Source organism: Aricia agestis, chromosome 21, assembly GCF_905147365.1.
Source record: "Aricia agestis chromosome 21, ilAriAges1.1, whole genome shotgun sequence".
In the NCBI taxonomy this organism is placed as follows: domain Eukaryota; kingdom Metazoa; phylum Arthropoda; class Insecta; order Lepidoptera; family Lycaenidae; genus Aricia; species Aricia agestis.
The window spans coordinates 3,280,441-3,302,604 of record NC_056426.1 but is presented as its reverse complement, the minus strand read 5'-3'; the positions used below and the strand labels follow the sequence as shown (position 1 = coordinate 3,302,604).

Sequence of the window (22,164 nt, the reverse complement as noted above, 5' to 3'; positions counted from 1 at the left end):
TTTCTTCGAAATATTATATTGTATCCTATATTAAATAGACATCTCAAGTCAGCAAATACATAATATTATTCATTATTTAGCCAAAATTAACTCGACGAAAGGTGTCGGATCCAAGTGATTTATATGAAGGTTAGCCCTTTACAAAACACCGTGTAACAGTACTTTATTAACAACTTTTCCCATAATTCTTTGCGACTTTATCATGGGGAATTCCGAGCGAAGAAATTTTCGGACATAAATTTTCCATTCCAAAAATCTTCTGGAACTCGGAGTTTCCGTTGTCACTCAGTTACGTGGCATTCGGAATTTGGAATGTAGAAAATTCTAGACATACCCCCTTACTAATAAACGCTGTATATTGCATAAGCTTTGAATAGTTATACAGTGTTTTGTCTTCTTCAATCCAATTAAAAATGACACTTGTGTGACAGAAACAAAACACTGTATAACTATTCAAAGCTTAATACAACGTTTATTAGTAAGGGGGATAGTCTGTAGAAGACCGTAAAATGACTAGATAAAGCCCGCAACGCCGTTGCGCCAAAATTCGTTTATCGCGGCGGAACCGTACATTTTTCCGGGATAAAAAGTATCCTATGTTCTTTCTCGGGTCTCAAAGTAATTATTCCTATACCAAATTTCATCAAAATCGGTTCAGCGGTTTGGACGTAAAGAGGTAACAGACAGACAGACGGACAGACAAGCAGACACACTTTCACATTTATAATATTAAAGACTAAGCCCCTTACTAATAAACGTTGTATAAGCTTTGAATCTATACAGTGTTTTGTTCCTGTCACACAAGTGACATTTTTAATTGGATTGAAGAAGACGAAACACTGTATAACTATTCAAAGCTTATACAGCGTTTATTAGTAAGGGGGTATAGTAATAAAGTAAAAACTAAAAAGTATATAGGTTTCTGGGACAGAAGTTTATGTATTCTACTGATTTGTCTATACTACTATCCTATCCTACGAATATTATAAAGGCGAAAGTTTGTGAGTGTTATTATGTTTGTTACTTTTTCACGCTTAAGCGGCTGGAGTGATTTTGACAAAAATTTACCAGAATTAAGGAGAAAGAAAGTCCCTAGGTTAACACACAGGGTTGCATTTTTAACCGACTTTAAAAATGGAGGAGGTGATATTATGTTCGTCTTTTTATTAGCTAGTAATATTTTGACGATATTCAATACAAAATGGTGCAGAATATAGATAAACTCCAACAAAAAACACAGAAAGCAGTCAAATAATATTTTATTTAATTATTTATAAAAAATATAATGATTATTTTATGTAGATACTTAAAACTTAAACTGTCTAAAAATGGTACAGAAATTTTATTAAATTTTGTTAGTTTTATAAATAATGTTAGTAAGTACTTACATAATGTGTATTTTAATACGCTGCGTTAGGGCAAAATTGTGTATAATTTTCACCATAAAAACTACAATTCATAGAATATTTCGAATGTTATTTATTATGTCTAACAAAGAAAATTAAAATATAATATGATCATTATACGAATAAGGACAAATTTTATGAAAGAACTTGTAATTTATTACATGTAAAAAAATAAAGACGTCGTATTTTTTATTATTTGACCAAGAATCTATATTTTATAGTATTTTTATTATTATCTTTTCTCTTAAAATAATAGGATTGACAAAGATAACTATTTCTATAGTAATCTTATATCTTTAAACGAGCAATTCTTGTATATATATATATATATATATATATACAAGTAGAATAATATGAAAAAAAAAAATACAAAAAAAACTGTAATAAAAAAACATTTTTTACTTTACTTTTTTGAAGTTTTTTGTTTAAATTTTTATACATTTTTTATACAAACGGCCATTAAGTAGGTTTTTTTAAATTAAGTATTATGTGAGAAAGTTATGTTTGGTATTAAAAATACCAAACATAATATTGTTAATTAATAATACTCATTTCATTCACAATATTTCATTTAATTTCATCCCATTGTCGCAAAGCATGTTGTATTTCACCTTTCATTGGAACACATTTCATCCATATAAAACTGTGCTGTATTATTTTGTATTTTGTTAAATGTGATTCTGTTGGTGAATCAATAAATAAATAAATAAATTAGTTTGAAATAAAATTATTTTTTTGTAATTTTCAAAATACTATACAGTAACACTATTAGCTTAAAATTAACATCATCATAGTAACACGTTATTTTTACAGGAATGCAGTTTATTTATAAAATTGTGAGTTTTCATCTATCAAAATATTTTCTCAGAAGAATCTAACGGATGCTTCTCACGGTGTATAAACGAATAGAATTTATTTATAAGATACGTTAACGAATACCTATTTCTGTCGTAATCGAGTTTTTCGTCGTTTCATGATAAAGGGCTTTTTTTTTAAGTCAGACACTAGGTATAAATTTCCATTTTTATCTCGAAAAATTTCCAGCCATTTAACTATACTAGTAGATAGTATAATAAATGCGAAAGTACCTATACTAATTTATGTAACTATGTCAGTTAACTCTACATGCTTCAATGAACGGATTTTAAACTTTGAATAGAATATTGTAGAAGAATTAACCGTTCCCACCCGACAAAACAAAATCATGCGAAAACTGGTTAAGGCAATGTGTAGGCATAACTTCTAGCATTTTATACGAGTAATTAACGCTGAAAAGTAAGGGGTCACTCTTGGAATTATAAATAGGAAATATGAATAATTTAAATTTAAATCACGTAGAACCTTACGCACGTGTTCTTTTTTCAAATGTTAATTGAGGTAACAAAATTTGTCGGATCAAATTATAAACGGGGTAATTTTAGACCTTTGCTGGTTGGCTGGAGACGGGAGTGGAAGAAAAAAAAATGTTTTTACTTTTTTAGCCGTCGCGCGTCGCTTGTAAGAGGCAATAAGTAAGGGTAACATGCTTTCACTTTTCAGCGAGATTTTTTATATTAAAAACATTTTTTAAGATTCTTTATAATAATTATTATTATGCTATAACGTAAAAATGTTTTGCTAAGCTAGGGCCGGGCCTAATGGAGACCTTTTCTTTACATTTGTTTATTTACGACTAATTAGGTACTTACTACATTTTATTTATTATTTAGTTCTTAGAAATTACTTACACAATTTTGTTATTATTTCTTACATGAAAATAAAATAAATTCTAAAATTAATTGTCTACTTGGAAATAGTAATTTAAGTATACTTACAAATAAATTTTAATTATATGTAAATTTCGATTATAACAAAGGCATCAAATATACAAAAATATTAAAGTATTTTTCACTAAAATTTTATTTAATTTTTAACTAAATATTATATGGATTTCATCGAAACTTTCAGCCAGATCAAAACAATTAAAAAACATTCTGTATTCCAAAGTTCAAAATAAAAAAAATACTCACATTCGAATTTAGAACTAATACTTACATTCAACTGTCACTATCACTTTGACACATGTCACAGCACTATCGGAAACTTTGGCGCGAAATTCCGCGGCACTCGCGACGCACATCTACTCTCGGCGCTCCGTGCGCGGCAACTGAGGACTCGCAGATGAGTTGGGTGATTCCTAGAAGTACTGAATGGGTTTTCCATTCATGTAAAACATGCCAATAACGTTTTGTGAGACAAAATAATCCTTTAGTCTCTACTAGTAGAGAATATGACGTAGTTTATAATTTATTGTTGAGAGTTGAGACTTATCAAAACACATCTAACTGCATAATATTATAGATGAAGGTGGCATACTCGTATTGTATCTGAAATTGCACGGTGTAAAAAAACAAAATGATAATAATTTAGAGTACGTATGACGTCATAATTTATGTGTCCCTTTTATAGAGTTCACTGTGGAATTAGCAGCGCTTAAAGAGTTACTTTTTGACCGACTTCCAAAAAGGAGGAGGTCTTGTATGTTTCTGTGAGAAATCCAACCCACAACGTCACACAAAAAGATCATAATATTTAATATTATGTTACTTTAAATGTTTTCTTACAACCTGTAGAAACAAGATCCGAAGTAATAGACCAATAGAGGATATTATACCTAACTTTTAGGGGCTGGCTGGTTGATGAAATATAGGATATAGATACATTTTTCGCTATCGAAACTATTTGGCTATTTTGACGTGACACACACATTTTGTCTAGTCACAGCATATCAAAGCTATGTTCGAGGTATAAGAAATGAAGTCACTAATGATTCGTAGTTAATTTACCCCTAACATGACCCTTATGCTTTCGTCATAGGAATCACAATATAAAATCCAAGGTAAAATCACTATAATGCAGAGGTTCCCAAACTTATTTTGTCTACTGCCCACTGAGAAAAAAAATATGTTTTAGCGCCTCCTTTGTTACAATTTATAATGCATCCAGATGAAATAAATCGCCCCCCAAGCCTCTACACAACGCCTCCATTTTTTTCTGGGTTCCTTACGTTTAGACCTGCAGCGCCCACAAGGGGCCGTTATCGCTCACTTTGGGAAAGGCTGCTATAATGACTTGTTTTTTTTGGTACCGAGTTCGATGTCAGCGTATTTTTCTTCGAAATTCCCAGTGGGCAGGTGATTTTGTGGAGACTTTTCTTTATTACGCCTATTTGGTGATGAATTAGGTACAGTTTTTAGATGACGTCCAAAAAAATCGGCCAAGTGCGAGAGACTAGCGCACGAAGGGTTCCGTAAGAGTGAAAGTAGGCAAAAAATGTGTTTTTCTATGGGAGCCCCTGTTTATTATTTATTTTACTTCATATTTTTTAAAATTATTTATTAAAGTACGAATAGACTAGCGCACGAAGGGTTCCGTAAGAGTGAAAGTAGGCAAAAAATGTGTTTTTCTATGGGAGCCCCTGTTTATTATTTATTTTACTTCATATTTTTTAAAATTATTTATTAAAGTACTAATATAATCAAGAATTTTGTGAAAAATTTAAGTGTGTATACTATTGCCATTATTGCTTATGAAGAAAAGAGGCCTTAATTTTATTTTGATTTATAGCGGCAACAGATATACACAATCTGTGAAAGTTTTAGAAGTCTAGCTATAGCGGTTCTTGAGATACAGCCTGGAGACATATAGACGGACAGACAGATATCGAAGTCTAGGGTTTTTACCCTTTGGGTACGGAACCCTAAAAATGAGGAAAAATATTCGCGGATATAGTTAAATTAAGCATTTCGCACTACTAAACGAGAAAGAGATTTCGATTTATTCTCTATACAGATTAAATATTGATTGGTTTTCTGCTGCGTTTCAGGAGTCTGCAAATTAAAATATACTCACAAATTGCAATTTGTTCTAATCTAACTGTTCTACTTAAAAAAGTGCATTTTTATCAAATAGCAAAGAGTTACTGCCATTGAAAAAATTGTTTTATAGTCTTTAAACGGAAAAATGTTCAATGTGTAAAGCCGACCCTATGAAATCTTGTATGTAACAGGATACATTTCATAGGGTCGGCTTTACACTAAACGTAGCGCCATTTAGAAACCACTGATCCGAATATAGTCATATAGTAAAATTTTCTCAGCATGTTCAACCCTAGCTTTTAGGCCTATTTTAAACTCGTCCATTAATTACGTTTGTCTCTCCTCATGTCGAGCTCACAATCTGTTATGACTCCGACTCATCGCGACACGGCGACAGCGAAAGGGCAATTAGGGTTGCCACCTCAGAGAAAATAAAAAATACGTGAGGCACTCGGGGCCAGCCGCGGTAAAGCATATTGCATAGAATTTATTATAATTCGCATACGTCTTGTCGCACGCACACAAACACCGTGCCGAAATCTGCCGAACTGAAACGACGTTAGGTTTATTTTCGTTACGGAATTTCTAGATTCGGTCGCCGCGATCAAAGCCTGCTATAAAAGCTATGCAATTTCTTAATATCTAATTTTATTTAAAACCTAACATCTGTACTTATTACTTTTTCTCACACTGCGAATATTTTACAAAGAAAGTACTAGAGATTTGACGAACTTATTAAGAAAGTAGGTTGCCATGTTATGAGGAAAACCCCTCTTAGAATAATCCAAAAGAAAAAGAACTAATTAGCATCACTTCAGAATCCATATTTGGACGCTGTTATGCATTCGTGTACTAACCCACAAAAAATACGTTTTGGATTTTGAATGCAGTTATGTTCTCTAGATGATTTAGAACAAGACTGCATTCAAATTGTGAGTTAGGAGTTAGGACACAAATACTTAACAGCGACCATATGTGACAACCCTATAATTTACGAAATATTTTGACACATTCAACTGGGAGACACAAATAAATTTTATAACAAGCTTTTACAATCTCATACAAGATATTCATAAAGATAATACAAGACATTTATAATTAGCGAAAAATGGGAAATTAACAGACGCTCTGTATATCAAAACAGCTGACATATCAAGGCCAAGACATCTTTTAACGAAATGTATTAGTAAAATATCTTTTAATCCGTACTATTATTATGAATGTGTGTCTGTCTGTTACCTCTTCAGACCAAAACCGCCGTTTTGATTTTGCTGAAATTTGGTATGGAGATACTTTTTATCCCGGAAAATGCACGGTTCCCGCGCGTTAAACGAATTTTGGCGAAACGGAACTGTGGGAGTCATCTAGTCGTATATATAAATTATTATTTTTCCCGTGACACATAGACACATCGAGTACTCGGGCTATTGGACCCATAAAAATTGGACCCAGTGGGTCCAATGACTAGATATGAATTTTTAACATTTTTTCATCTAGCGATTGGACCCAAGTAATTATTTTTTATGACTGTCGGGTTTATTTCCGTAGGGCCAGCAAAAAAGTTGTAGATTAGAATTTAAAAAAAAATTACTTTGTATGAAAACATTTATTGAGATCGGTCAAGGCTCAAGGCAAATTAAAACTTCAAACAATTACTAAAAATAATAGAAAAAAAAATCAATATTTGGCCAATAATATTAATATAAAGTATTTTAAAACTAATAACATAAGATTTTTCATAAGTACTTCTTTTGTTTAAAAACATTGAAATAAAACTAAAGTAGGTATTTTTTTTCTATCAAATAAAATCACAGGTTTAATTATAAAATAACTTCTTAGGTGTACTTTGTAATTGTAAATTAGTTATTGTTAACAATAATATAATTCACTAGGTTTAAAAACATTAGAATTTCCAGTAGGTCACTCAAATATTATTATTATTATTATGAAATAAGGGGGCAAACGAGCAAACGGGTCACCTGATGGAAAGCAACTTCCGTCGCCCATGGACGTTGCCGGCCTTTTAAGAGAGAATAGGGTAATAGGGTTTCACGCCGGTTTTCTGTGAGAACGTGGTATTTCTCCGGTCGAGCCGGCCCATTCGGGCCGAAGCATGGCTCTCCCACATAAATTAAGTATGTAATAATATTATAATTATTAAAGTATGAGTAGAAAGTACTTTCCATACATAATTTTTTCTAGTTTTTAATAATATTACAATTTTTTTAACAAAAATAATCCTTAGATATTACGTTAAGTAAATTCTGTGGTTATAATATAAAAATATATAATCCTAACAGTTTTTATTTTATTTTTATATACTAATAATAATAATAAGTAAATCAAGTAAGTATTAAAAATGCCTGAAATCAGTCTTAAATGTAGTAACATTCATTAAAACACTAAATATGTATTTTTAATATTATTATTAGCTGTCCCGGTGAACTTCGTGTCACTTTAAACCTTCCCTGGACTTCTACGAATATTTTAAGACTAAAATCAGCCCAATCAGTTCAGCCGTTTTCGAGTTTTAGCGCGACTAACACATTTGAAAATCCATTTATATATATATATATATATACGAGTATAAGATAAGATAAGATAATATTAAAGATATTTTTTAAAACATAATTCGACGCAGTAGATTTAGGTAGTAAATAGTAATAATTATAATATAAGTTAATGAGTTCTAAGTTTTAAATAAGTATACAAAATAATATGGTAACAACTAATATTTTTGTGCCACAAAACAATGGATCATAAAAGTGGATCCAATCGCTAGATAAAAATATGTTAAAAATTCATATCTAGTCATTGGACTCGACATATCGAGGCGAAAGCTTAAAATGGGGCCATTAGGTACACCCATTGGCCCCATTTTAAGCTTTCGCCTCGATGTCAAAGTATGAGATGGTAACATCGTACGTTTTTCTGCTATGATATTTTGTTTCAATTTATTCATGACCATGGTACATGATCTCCTTCAAAATTGTATTTCCAGCATAATAACAATAATAATAACCCACACACCGGTTTCGGTGACGGTGGCCGGTTTCATTGAAACCAGGCCAGCTACGCAGGAGTAATTTTATAGTGCCCAAGTGTGTGCGCAGTACACAAGAGCACTCTCTATTCCTTTACTCTTACAACCCAGTGGGACGGAAGACCGACACGACTGGCGAGAGATCAGGCGCAGGACCGACTTTTTACATGCCCATCCGACGCATGGATCATCTTACTTGTCAGACAATCAGCTGTGATCAGCCTGCATTGTCCTAACCAAACTTGGACATTAGAGCGTGTTCAGACATGCGCGTTTTCTGCGCGCACGCGGTTTGTGGAAATGTATGAAAATCAGCTTTATGTTATTTAGCATAGAACCGCAAATTGCTATAGCGTTTGGGAAAACACGCGACGCGCGCAGAATCCGCCCGCGCAGAAAACGAGCAAAAATCGAGCGCGTCTGAACACGCGCTAACATGTTTCCAACGCGGGAATCGAACCCACGACCTCCGAGTCAAAAGCCACGCTCTTAACCACTGGACCACGGAGGCGTTTTTCAGCATAGCCATAGTGGAAAGTGAGTGCAGCGGGGCTAAAATTGTCACATTTAGCAATTCCTCTCAATCAATTCAGCATATGATTTGTCAAAACTGTCAAACTGACAAATGTCAAATCAGTACAAAAATACAGAAATGAATTGCAAGCAGAGTTGCATTTTGCGATTTTAGAAAAATGAATCATATTATGATTCATATCATGATTCTTCAATGCGACCATTTTAGCCCCGCTGGTATAACTTCAAAATGTTATTAAAGTAATGCTTGATAATTTATTGATAGTTTATGTCAAAATCTTCATTAAAATTAAGTAAATTTATCATTTACGGCCGCGCTCTTTTAAGAATGATTAAACTTCAGTCTTTAATTTTATGTAGAGTTTGACACATAACTTATGGGGCTTATTTAACTGCCGAACTTGAGTAATTATTAATTAATTCTCTGAGTGCACCGCTATTGTCACAAAAATGGCGTAATTTTCATTAGAAAACTCATATTTTATGGGAAAAAATTTCTCACCTAATGAAAACCGCATATTACAAGTAGAGCATATTTGTTGTTTTAAATTTATAATGTGGGATATAAATTTATTTTAATGCGTTTCGGGGGAACGGAGGAAATAGAATCTGTATTTATTACCGCACTAGATATTAAAAATAAACAGTATGGTGTTTGGCTATCTTACCAAACAAATGGTATTAGGCCGATGAAAGATATCATTTATAAATATTATTATAGATTAAATCTATGACCCAGCTCTATGATTAATATATGAAGACCGATGATAGAGATTTTGCGTTTTTTTTTAAACGGGGAATCCTCCCTTATGTGGTTACCTGGGCAGTCTCTTATAGTGGGCAGTGTCCGAAGGTTTGAAAAATTCTTCTTTTTTTTATCAAATACCAGATGACGCCCGCAACTCTGTTGCGTCAAAATTCGTTAATCGCGCGGGAACCGTACATTTTTCCGGGATAAAAAGTATTCTATGTCCTTTCCCGGTACTCAAAGTATCTCCATGCCAAATTTCAGCAAAATCGGTTCAGCCGTTTAGGCGTGAAGAGGTCTGTCTGTCTGTCCGTCTGTCTGTTAAGAGAGACGGACAGACAGACAGACACACTTTCGCATTTATAATATTAGTATGGAAGTATGGATTCGTTGCAACTTGCACCATAAGTTATAACCCACGAGTTTCTAACCCCCGACAAAAATAGAGGGGTTTTATAAGTTTGACGTGTCTGTCTGTGTTGACTGTCCGAGGCATCCAAGCGGATGGGCCGAATTTTATCTTTTTTTTTGTTGGAAAACTAGCGTAATCGAGTGTATTCTTAGAATAATTCGTCGTTTACGTAAAATTTTGTGTGTTTTGTATAACTTCTTTATTTAGACTAATATAATGTTTTTGTTGGCCAGCACTAGCCCTAGTGGGAAACATTGACCCTAACATACAACTGTCAAAACGGTCCATTACAGTCTTGGCATCAGATTTGTTAAACAAAATCTTTGAACATCATTTTTCATTTGCGTTCACCTTAAATACTAATAGATACACGTCTTTTACAACTAATGGATAATGTGTATTGCTATATTATCATTTACGCCGCGTACGCACGTTTTCCGTATTCGATTTCCTAATGTGAAATTTCAATTTGGAATTCCGTGAGACTTGCGCGAACGTTCGTTTTTCTTCACGCGCGAACGAGCCGGTTTGAAACGTACATGCGGAATTCGTTTCGTTCGGGAAAAAGCGAACGTCTTCGTCAGAATGTATTTTCTGCTGCATCCATGCTTTCGGATGCCCGATTTTTTTATGAAATAAGAGGGCAAACGAGCAAACGGGTCACCTGATGGAAAGTAACTTCCGTCGCCCATGGACACTCGCAGCATCAGAAGAGCTGCAGGTGCGTTCCCGGCCTTTTAAGAGAGACTATGGTAATAGGGGAGGGTAGGATGGGAAGGGAATAGGGGAGGGAAGGGAAGGGAATAGGGTAGGGGATTGGGCTTCCGATAAACTCACTCACTCGGCGTAACACAGCGCAAGCGCTATTTCACGCCGGTTTTCTGTGAGAACGTGGTATTTCCCACGTCATATAGGATACGAAAAATATGTGTGACTGCACCCTGATTGAACGACGTAGCTAGATGTAGACCAATACGACCTGCAAACCTTCATTAAGGCGAGGATAAACCCCAATTTGTTATTCCGTGACTCCCGGTTTACCTAGTTCCAATATAATAACGAAGTGTTAAAAAATATGAGATATAAAGCACAATATTCAAAATACCTTAAACCATAAACATTTTAATAAAACGCTGTAAAAAAGCTGTAATTAATTTACAAACTCACCTCTGAAAAAACTCTATTTCGTCGAAATATAAGTATTAACTAGGATAATTATACATTTTATTTGAATAAATTGTTAGTAAATCTATATTAAAACTTCTCTAACCGAACAATTTTGTGTCTTAATATTTATTTCCAAAGATATTTAAAAAAAAAAAACCGGCCAAGTGCGAGTCGGACTCGCGCACCGAGGGTTCCGTACAAACCTGCAAGGTTTACAAAGTTCGTTCATTACGACAATCGAGTCATAACTATGGTATTTTTATTGCAAAATGAAATTCATAACATTACAATGGGGAAAGATGGAGGAGCATAAATTTAAGACAAAGATCTCTTTATCGTTTAAGTAATCCTTTATTTTATATTAACACATATAATTTATCTATAATATAACTGAAACACTTATACTAGCCTTGCAGCAGACTTGCGAAAGTTCTTTTATTAAAGTTATTTATTTACTAAGTTTTTTAGTCACTATTTAGAAATCTGGTTCAAAAATATTAATTAAGTATTAAATTTGAACCAGACCTGTAAATGGTGACTGAAAAAGTTATGAATAGTACCACATTAAACATTGAAGTTCGAAAAAACGTTATCAATAGTTGTACAACTTCGTGTAGTGCTACTGTTTATTAACGGAAACATGTTTATGGATGAAAAATATGTGGAAATTCCATTTTGGGGATTCATTCTAAAATCTATATTGAATAGTATAATAACTCGCGGTCATTGCTGTAACTACAATTATGTTTACAATCACAATTTTTTTGGTGGTATAACTACTTAAAATTTTAAGCTTTTCGGAATTTTTCTGTTACCTGTGCTGTAAGCTATTGCTTCTTACCAAATTTCGAGATTCTATGTCAACGGGAAGTGGTCTTTAGGTTTTAATTCCCTTGCGTGTAGTTGCGAGTTTCAAAATATGCGGTATCAATGGTTGTACTTTTGCGTTTTGCGTTTTTGCGTTGACTTAGAATTTTTTTTTTTTCACGGGTTAAAGGCAATTAGATCTAAGTATTTGATATGAATTTCAACTTGATAGCTCTACGCGTTCATGAGGAAAAAAGTAATAAGTTTATATTTATTAAAAAATATATATTTTGTAATGTAACTAAAAATTTAAGGTTTTCGGAATTTTTCCTTTATGTGTGCTATAAAACGTTGCTTCATGCCAAATTTCAAGATTCTAGGTCGACTGGAAGTACCCTTTAGGTTTTGATTCCCTTGCGAGTACTTGCGAGTTTCAAAATATGCAGCTTAAATTGCTGTTTCTTTTGATTGCGTTGACATAGAAGTTTGATTTTGTTACAGCTTAAAGGTATTATAGACCTGAGTATTTGGTATGAATTTCAATTTAATACCTCTACGCGTTTATGAGGAAATGGGTAGTAAGTTTAAAATTATTAAAAAAAAATATATTATGTGATGTAACTAAAAATTTATGGTTTTCGTAATTTTTCCTTTATCTATGCTATAAGACGTTGCTTCGTACCAAATTTCAAGATTCTGAGTTCACGGGAAGCACCCTGTAGGTTTTGATTCCCTTACAAGTGTCGAAAATTTGCGGCATAAACGGCTGTATCTTTTGATTGCGTTGGCTTAGAAGTTTTATTTTTTCACAGCTTCAAGGGACAGTAGACCTGAGTAATTGATATAAATTTCAGCTTCATACCTCCACGCGTTCCTGAGAAAAAGGGTCTTGACAGACGGACGGACGGACAGACGGACAACAAAGTGATCCTATAAGGGTTCCGTTTTTTCCTTTTGAGGTACGGAACCCTAAAAACACGAAAAATAGCGAAGATCCGCCAGAGTTGTTACAGTTTTATGCTAAGCTAAAATGAATCTTATTGCGATGCGTATACGCTTGGTCTTTGGTTGTGTGCAAGGTTATCGTTTTTGATTGAGATTAATCCCTGCCTTAAGAGCGCGTATTCCCTCTTAAAAGGTCGCCTACAGCTTCTGATGTTGCGAGTGTCCATGGGCGACGGTAGTTGCTTTCCGGCTACCCGTTTGCTTGTTTGCGTGCACCCTTATTTTATTTAAAAAAGGAACAGGAGTATGAAGATGGTCACTGAAAACTTTTTTATTTACTGTAAGGCGCAATGGCGTTTTCCGTTATCATTATGTAAAGCGCAATTAGTAGATAATAGTTGCAGTGTGCAACCGTGGGAAAATGCTGCGGATGCGATAACGCTGCTAGGTCGTGTTATCAGACCTGATAATAGTGTTTTGTTTTGGTGTTTGCTACTGAAAGTTCTAGTGTTTAACTTAGACTTTAAGGCCCTGAAGAATAGGCTCTACTTTTGGCAAAATATAATTATTATGAGTACGAGGGTAAGGTACTAATTATACAGGTGTAACAAAAATAAGTGATAATACCTAAAGGTGTGTACGTGTACCTTGTAGAGAGTTCACTGTGAAAGTAGCAGCACTGAAAGACCGATATTTTTTTCACTTTCGTATGGGCAAGGGTCCGAGCGTCACGAGTTTCTCCATACAAAAGTGAAAAAAAATATTGGTCTTTCAGTGCTGCTACTTTCATAGTGAACTCTCTACAAGGAACACGTATCACTAAAGTATTATCACTTTTTTTTATGAAAGAAGGGGGCAAACGAGCAAACGGGTCACCTGATGAAAAGCAACTTCCGTCGCCCATGGACACTCGCAGCATCAGAAGAGCTGCAGGTGCGTTGCCGGCCTTTTAAGAGGGAATAGGGTAATAGGGGAGGGTAGGGATGGGAAGGGAAGGGAATAGGGGAGGATAGGGAAGGGAATTGGGCCTCCGGTAAACTCACTCACTCAGCGAAACACAGCGCAAGCGCTGTTTCACGCCGGTTTTCTTTGAGAACGTGGTATTTTTCCGGTCGAGCCGGCTCATTCGTGCCGAAGCATGGCTCTCTCACTTATTTTTGTTACACACTGTATAATATTATTCTGTGGCTTAGGGTATATACTGAATTACTATGTAATCTGGGAGCTGGGACAGAGTAGAAGCGCCACGACGCGACGCGTCATGTTTTTGCCTACAGCATAATCAGTCATCTGCCTAGGAATCAATTTTCTCGATGGTACATCGACTTCGGTATTATCTTTGACTAATTATGCCTTTCGGCTTTCCATAAGTTCATAATTGCCTGTATTTGGCCAAAAAAAATATTATTACTCTACCTGAAACGAATAGGTTCCCTGATAGTTATTAGCTGCTGATCCCTCTGTAATGGATATTTTATTGTGATGCTTATATCAACAGAACCGATTCAATGTTTATTTGCCTCCGGCCGAGCTCTTAAGCCGACTGTATAAGGACTATTTCTATAGAACTTAGGAGTAAAATAACTGCTGTATTACGTGAATCGGAATTAATACGAATATTTGCTGAGAGCTCCAATTGTTATTAATAACATTGGATTATTAGTATTGTGGCGGAATAGTCCTAAATAGCGTTATAGAAGTATTCTAAATGAACTATGTATAGAAGATGTTAGTGTAAACACCGTTATCCTTGAAACCATCAAATTAACCCGTCAATTGAACAACTTTTTCTATGAGAACAATACTGGGAACTCAATGAAATCCGTCTTCATACCCATACAAATTGCCGACCCGGACATGCGTATGGGAATGAAGACGGCATTATATCCAATACTCAGTCCTTATAGCTACATACTACACGAGGAAGTGCCCAAGAGTGTACGCATTACGCAGTATGCAAGAGCACTATTCCGTTACATTCATAGCCTAATAAGCCTAGTGAGACGGATGGCTGACGCGACTGGCGAGAGATCAGGCGCAGGACCGACTTTTTATATGCCCATCCGACGCATGGATCATCTTACTTGTCAGACAATCAGGTGATCAGCCTGCATTGTACTAACCAAACTTGGAACCAACATTTTTGAACTTGGAAACAACATCGGGAATAGAACCTCCAAGTCAAGAGCCACGCTCTAAGCCACAAGACCACAGAGGCATCATTTTGTCAGACAATCATGTGATCAGCCTGCATTGTACTAGACAAACTTGGAACCAACATTTTAACAGCGGGAATCGAATTTCCGAGTCAAGAGCCACGCTCTAAACCACTGGACCACGGAGGAGTCATTTTGTTAGACAATCAGATGATCAGTATGCATTCAGCATTGTACACTTGCAAACTTTTTTCAACTCAGAAACATCAGCGAGTTTTTACATGCCCATCCATGATCCAACATAATATGGATCATCATACTTGTCAGACATTCAAGTGATCAGCCTATATTACACTTGGAACGTGCTTGGAACCATATTATCCAACTTGGAAACAACGGGAATCAAACCTCCGAGTCAAGAACTCTAAACCACTGACCCACAACCAATATCGATATATCATGTGCTATAACCACGAGTTATGAATCTAGCCGAATAATCGAGTAATTGGCGATATTGTGTGCAATCGCTCAGCAATCGATTAAGCGCCTCGCTAGCTTTCAATACATACCAACATCATCATCACCATCACCATCACCATCATCATCATCACCATCATCATCATTGCATAGTCATCATCATGAAGTTGAGTAGTCTATTATCACCTCCATCGTGGGTATCGCAGACACGATAGATTTTCGTCTAGCGTCCCGCAACTCCGATGCGCCAAAATTCGTTTATCGCGCGGGAACCGTACATTTTTCCGGGATAAAAAGTATCCTATTACCTTTCTCGGGTCTCAAAGTACTTATCTCTATACCTTTCAGCAAAATCGGTTTAGGCGTGAAGAGGTAACAGACAGACAGACAGACAAACTTTTGCATTTATAATTTTATTAATATGTATTGAATTAAAATAGTATTTTTTTTCCATTTTTGTGTGAAAATCTCTACATACTAAGTTTTAACAGCATAGGTTTGACGGACAGACATACAAACAGACATGGACGTATATAAGGGGGGGGGGGGGGGCTGTCCTGGGGGTCCGGACCCCCCCCATTACTATCCATCTTACTTGTGAAAATAATTAAGTATTATACTGTGGAGCGTATTACTTTTTTAATAAATAAGAAATAAATATATTCAACATTCCCATATTCAAATTTTAAAAAATACTTTTGACTTCCTAAACTCGTTACCTATTTGCTGCTGTGGGCAAGTCCAACTCGCACTTGGCCGTTTTTTACGTTAGGGACACCCCCCCCCCCCCTTAACAAAGCTATATATACGCCCGTGCAAACAGACAGATATAGCGAATGTATGAGGGTTCCGTTGTTTGGCATTTTGGCTACGGAACCTCAAAAAGCGACTATGCGCCCAGTTTGGAAGACAGTATTATTTTAATGAGTCACCATTTTAAAAAGGCAGCGTCGTCTCGTGCAATACGTCATCGTTAAAAATCCTCCCACATTATTATCAAAATGGTGCCTTGCTGCCCACATACAGGATAAAAATTGTCAAATTGATAGTCAATTTCTCCGTACACAATTTTCCTCAAACGAGCCAAGGCCGCTGAATCACTCTTCTGAAAACATTTATTTTACAATGTTGTTTTGTAATAATTCCCATACTGATAACGTATTGTGGGAAAGTTTAAAAATAAATACGTATTCGTCATAAAGTCATCCATACTTCCATACTAATATTATAAACGCGAAAGTCTGTCTGTCTGTTACCTCTTCACGCTCAAACCACTGAACCGATTTAGCTGAATGCATGGATATACTTTTCATCCCGGAAAATGTACGGTTCCCGCGCGATAAACGAATCGCCTCATCTAGTACCAAATAAGTGGGGTAAGACAAAATCTTTTCGTTTTCGCTTCGTTATAGAATCGCCGATGAAAATGTATGGAATTGACATAAGCGTTCGTTAATATGACGTTGACGTTCGACTCGTCTTAATATGTCAATTCCATACATTTTCATTGGCGATTCTATAACGAAGCGAAAACGAAAAAGTTTCGGCTAAATGGCCAGACTTATTTAAACATACACATTCAGAGAATTTCGGTGTCAAATAGATATGAAAATCAGAAATTAGAGAATATGACGCAAATATCGGAGCAGAGGGCGTTGCTAGCACATACAGTAAATTTTTATGAAATAAGGGGGCATACGAGCAAACGGGTCACCTGATGGAAAGCAACTTCCGTCGCCCATGGACACTCGCAGCATCAGAAGAGCTGCAGGTGCGTTGCCGGCCTTTTAAGGAGGAATAAGGGAGATAGGGATGGGAAGGGAAGGGAATAGGGGAGGGTAGGGAAGGGAATGGGGTAGGGGATTGGGCCTCCGGTAAACTCACTCACTCGGCGAAACACAGCGCAAGCGCTGTTTTACGCCGGTTTTCTGTGAGAACGTGGTATTTCTCCGGTCGAGACGATCCATTCGTGCCGAAGCGTGGCTCTGCCACGTCTAAAATCCGACATGTTGCACACGTCATTAATATGACTGTCAATATTCTAATATTGTCAGAAACGTTGTCGAATGTCGAACAAAATGTTTAACCAACTTCAAAAAAAGGAGGTTATCAATTCGACGCGTATGTATGTAATATTTCCAAAACTGCCCAATTTTTGTATATGTCAGTCTATATCAGCGGCTGAACAATTAATGTGCCTTTCAAAAGTGTAAGTATGTATGTATGTATGTTTTTATGTTTGTGTTCGCATATCTCTGGAACTACCATATCGATTTCAGTAATTCTTTTTTTGTTGTACTAGGTATTGTTAAACTCAGGAAATAGTACACGTTTCATCAAAATCGGGTTCAGTAGTTTTGGAGATAGGGAGTTTTAATTCTCAATTAAGTACGTACAATTTTGAAGTCGGTTTTATCTTTTTAAAATACAGTTATTTATTTATTGTCTTTGCTGGTGTTGCCGTCTCGCGTGAACACTTTGTTGTAATATATCCTGTTGGTAGTGTCTATCTAGTATCTATCAATAGAATAGATTCTAGAATTTCTTCTGTAAAATTTCACAAATGCCGCGTTTGATTTTTACGCATGTAAAATATTGTGAAACTAAGTACTTCTTAATAATAGCCTTAATTTTAACAGTAATTCTCTACGCCGTGTATCAACCCCTAAAACTGCTAATCTCTTTTTAACTTGCGCGAGTTTCATACAAAATGCGTTTAAAACGTTCTATCAGTTTTTGCCGTACATGTGCCGTTTTGTATAAAGTACAAAATGGTGACTTTGTGATACATCCATACTTTTTATATTAAAAATGCGAAAGTCAGTCTGTTACCTCATCACGCCCTAACCGCTAAACCGATATTGCTGTTTGGTATGGAAATACTGAGAATCCCGGGAAAGGACATAGGATACTTTTTATCCCGGAAAATGTACGGTTCCCGTGAGAACGTAATTTGGCGTAAAAGAGTTGCGGCGTTATCTAGTTTTGTATAAAGCACAAAATGATGACATTGAATAAAAAAAAAAAAAAAAACTCTTTATTAAAAGTAAAACCATTAATGAAACCAATAAGTTGACAAAAGATACAAAGAAAGAGGAAAACAAACATATTTTTATCATTTTAGCGATAAAAATATGTTTTTACCACTTGTTGTTACAGCGATATTTTATTAAGACTGCGAAGAATTGCCGGTAACGCACCTGCAGTTCTTCTAATGTTGCGAGTGTCCATGGGCGACGGTAGTTGCTTTCCATCAGGTTACCCGTTTGTTCGTATGCCCCCTTATTTTATAAAAAAAGCAGTCGCTCTCAGTATGAAAGCACATTGCACAATCTACTAATGGCACAAAATTACTGCGCTTTTTAAAACACCATAAATTACTTCCACGGTTCCAGTTGCACAATCTATGAGTAGTTTCCACTGACACCATCGACGTACCATTAATAGAAGCATAGACAAACTTCATACTGATTACTCATATCAATTGCAGTGTTGCCAGATCAGGGGATTTCCCCTTAGATTTAGGGGTTTTCGACCAAGTTAGGGGCAAAACAGGGGGAAAAAATATTTAGGGGATTTTTAGGGGAAATTCAAAATACACGTCAAATACAGTTTTTTTGCCAAATATCACGTTCCTAATATTTTTTTACCATCTTTAAATTACTTGAGCGCCACAACAACGAATCGAGGTCGAGATTCGAGATGTTGAAAAGATGAATACAATTCGACAAGGCTTTAAATGAATATGTCAATGACGTCAATGGGCGCTGCTGGTAAAGGAGAACTGTCAAAAATGACGTTTTTGTATGATAGAAGCGTTAGTTCCTTTTCTCACCACGTTCATATTAAGCCTTTTCGAGCTGTAATAAAGTTCAGTAATATTTTTTTATTGAATATTAAAAGAAAAAGTAATCTAGGGGATTTCTAGGGGGAAATCAAATTAGTTCAGGGGTATGGCGCGGAGACCATCTGGCAACACTGCAATTAAATCGGCGCAAGCACTGGAACGAACTGTCGCCAGCAGTATTTCCGGACCAATACGTCGTCAAGAAGCGAGTATATTCTTCCTTAAAAGGCTGGTACCTGTAAGTATTCTAGTGTTGCAAGTGTCCATGGGCGACGGTGGTTGCTTTCCATCAGGTGACCCGTTTGCTCGTTTGTCCCTTAATTTTATATAGCTACAAAAAGTAATCATGATATTACACAACTTAGAACACAATGCAAAGTTCATTGTGCAAAGTGTCAAATGCAATTCGACTTGTGAACGCAAGCTTCAAAGCACAATATAATTTGTAAGTATACTATAGATTTTAAAGATTAAACACTTTGGTAATTATTTTAAAAACAATGAGAAAGATAACGAAATAAAAATTTTAAAACTTTCTTTATATTACGACGCGACGTCACAGTTCAAAGTGACCTTAAAACTGCTTCCGACTCTAACTTGGAGAAGAATGAAATCCGGTTAGGCCCATTTGCGCCATTTGCATTTCCCGACGAAAAAAAAATTTCCTACTAGCGCCAGTCACGCTTTAAGTTCTAAATATCATATTATCTCCGTCATTCTTCGTATTTAAAAAAAGAAAACATTTTTACGACGACAGCAAGAACCCAAACTGGCGCCACTGGGCCTAAATGGATTAAACCTATGTGATGTCCTTGTGTATGGTACGTCGATGTAGCTGACTCATTTTGGGCACCTCCCAAGGGTAGACTGTGTCAAGAGCAGTGAAGCAATGAATGGCGTTTTTATAGGATTCTTCTTAGAAATTACCCCTTAAAAACAATAGCAGTACCTACTTTACGAGAAGGCGCGCAGGTGCGTCGGATGTGTCAAGCTAAATTGTGGCTAGGGCTCAAGAAAAAGGTTGCACTTCTGGATTGCCGGAAGATGTGAAACGAAAACGAACGAAACAGCAGTCAGGCATAAATTTTCAAGACGATAATATTAATTGGACCCTATTAAGAATTTGTGTATCATCCCACCAAAAAATTAAGTCATATTCTTTAGGATTTAGATCATTTAGTACAAGACTGCATTCATAAATCAATTTTTTTTTTGGGTTAATACACGAATGCTTAACAGTGACCAATTATATGGTATCAATACCAGATACCTCCATCTTTATTACTAAGAGTCTGTCTTCCTTAGCTGTCTGTTTCTTATCTCTATGGCTGCAAATGCAAGATGCAGTGCGATTATTATGTCGATTGAGGAATTACTTTGACCTTACACGCACATGTTAAAATGTAGTTGCTTAGTTATAACATTATTAGGTCTTCAAATTGGACGAGAACTGTAGTGCCTAAGTCTCAAATGCAAAGTTCTAAATAGAGCCTAAAGATAACTTTCCGATTCTCGCGGAAAGCGATCGCGACCAACGAAATGTTATATAAAATGCCACTGCAACGTGTAACAAAACATTAAGAGCCCAAATGACCCTAACTTGACTACACACTTTAACCTAGATCTTAAAATCTGTAAGGTCTAGAAAACTGATTTTATGACACAAGTAACTTCAGCTCATAAAGATTAAATGCTCAAGACGAAAACACGATTACTCAAAAAATGCTCGATAGTTTCTTTTTTACAAAAAACCTTGTTTTAGGCACATTTTTGCTTGGATCTTCGAAGTTTGCCGTCTTTTCTTTTATATTTTTTAATATCTAAAAAGGTATTGATAAAACCTAAATTTGCTCAAAACACTTTTTTCTTAATCATTATAGTTCGTCTTTTATTCAAATAAAACTAACTCGGCGATGATTCCGCGCCGTCCTTTTTCACCTGGCATATGAAAGACGGGCGTGAGTGTGAAGAGAGAAGGACGATGTTTGATTTTTAGAGTCAGGTGAGCTCTTAAACATTATCTATTCTGTGACAAAACTAAGTGATAATACTTTAGGGTGAGTACGGTGTACCTTGTATAGAGTTTCCTGTGAAGTAGCAGCGCTAAAAGAGCAATTTTTTTGTGATTTGTGTGGGCAAGCGCCCCCGCGTCATGCATTTTTCCATTTATAGATGAAAAAAGTTACTATTTCAGCGCTGCTACTTTCACAATAAACTCAATACAGGGGATCCATACACACCCTAAAGTATTATTAGTATATATAGTTTTGTTACACTCTGTATATTATATACAGAGTGTAATAAAACTATAAATAGTTTTGTTACACTCTGTATATATCCCTACAACGTCGAAAACACACATAATAATCTTAATCTATAAACTCAAAAATGACTGACTGATTGACATAGTGATCTATCAACGCACAGCCCAAACCACTGGACGGATCGGGCTGAAATTTGGCATGCAGGTAGATGTTATGACGTAGGCATCCGCTAAGAAAGGATTTTGATAAATTCCAACCCCAAGGGGTTCAAATAGGGGATGAAAATTTGTATAATAAGAAGTATTATTATAAGTTAATATAATAATACTTCTTAACGCGAGCGAAGCCGCGGGCAAAAGCTCGTAATATATAAAAATAATTCGGGTTTTTCTTCCTGACGCTATAACTCCAGAACGCACGAACCGATTTCCACGGTTTTACATTCGTCGGAAAGGTCTCGGGCTCCGTGAGGTCTATAGTAAAAAATTCAGAAAAAACTTC

At 35.6% G+C, this 22,164-nt stretch overlaps 1 protein-coding gene across 2 annotated transcripts in view; it reads right to left on the bottom strand.

Moving 5' to 3' along the window:
* Positions 1–3,539, bottom strand: part of LOC121737646 (thyrotropin-releasing hormone receptor-like) — a 122,043-nt gene extending 118,504 nt beyond the window's left edge. For both annotated transcript variants that reach the window (XM_042129305.1, XM_042129304.1), the window contains exon 1: positions 3,441–3,539. The gene's annotated coding sequence lies outside the window, so the exon portion shown is untranslated. The remainder of the gene's footprint in view (positions 1–3,440) is intronic.
* Positions 3,540–22,164: the final 18,625 nt, after the last annotated feature.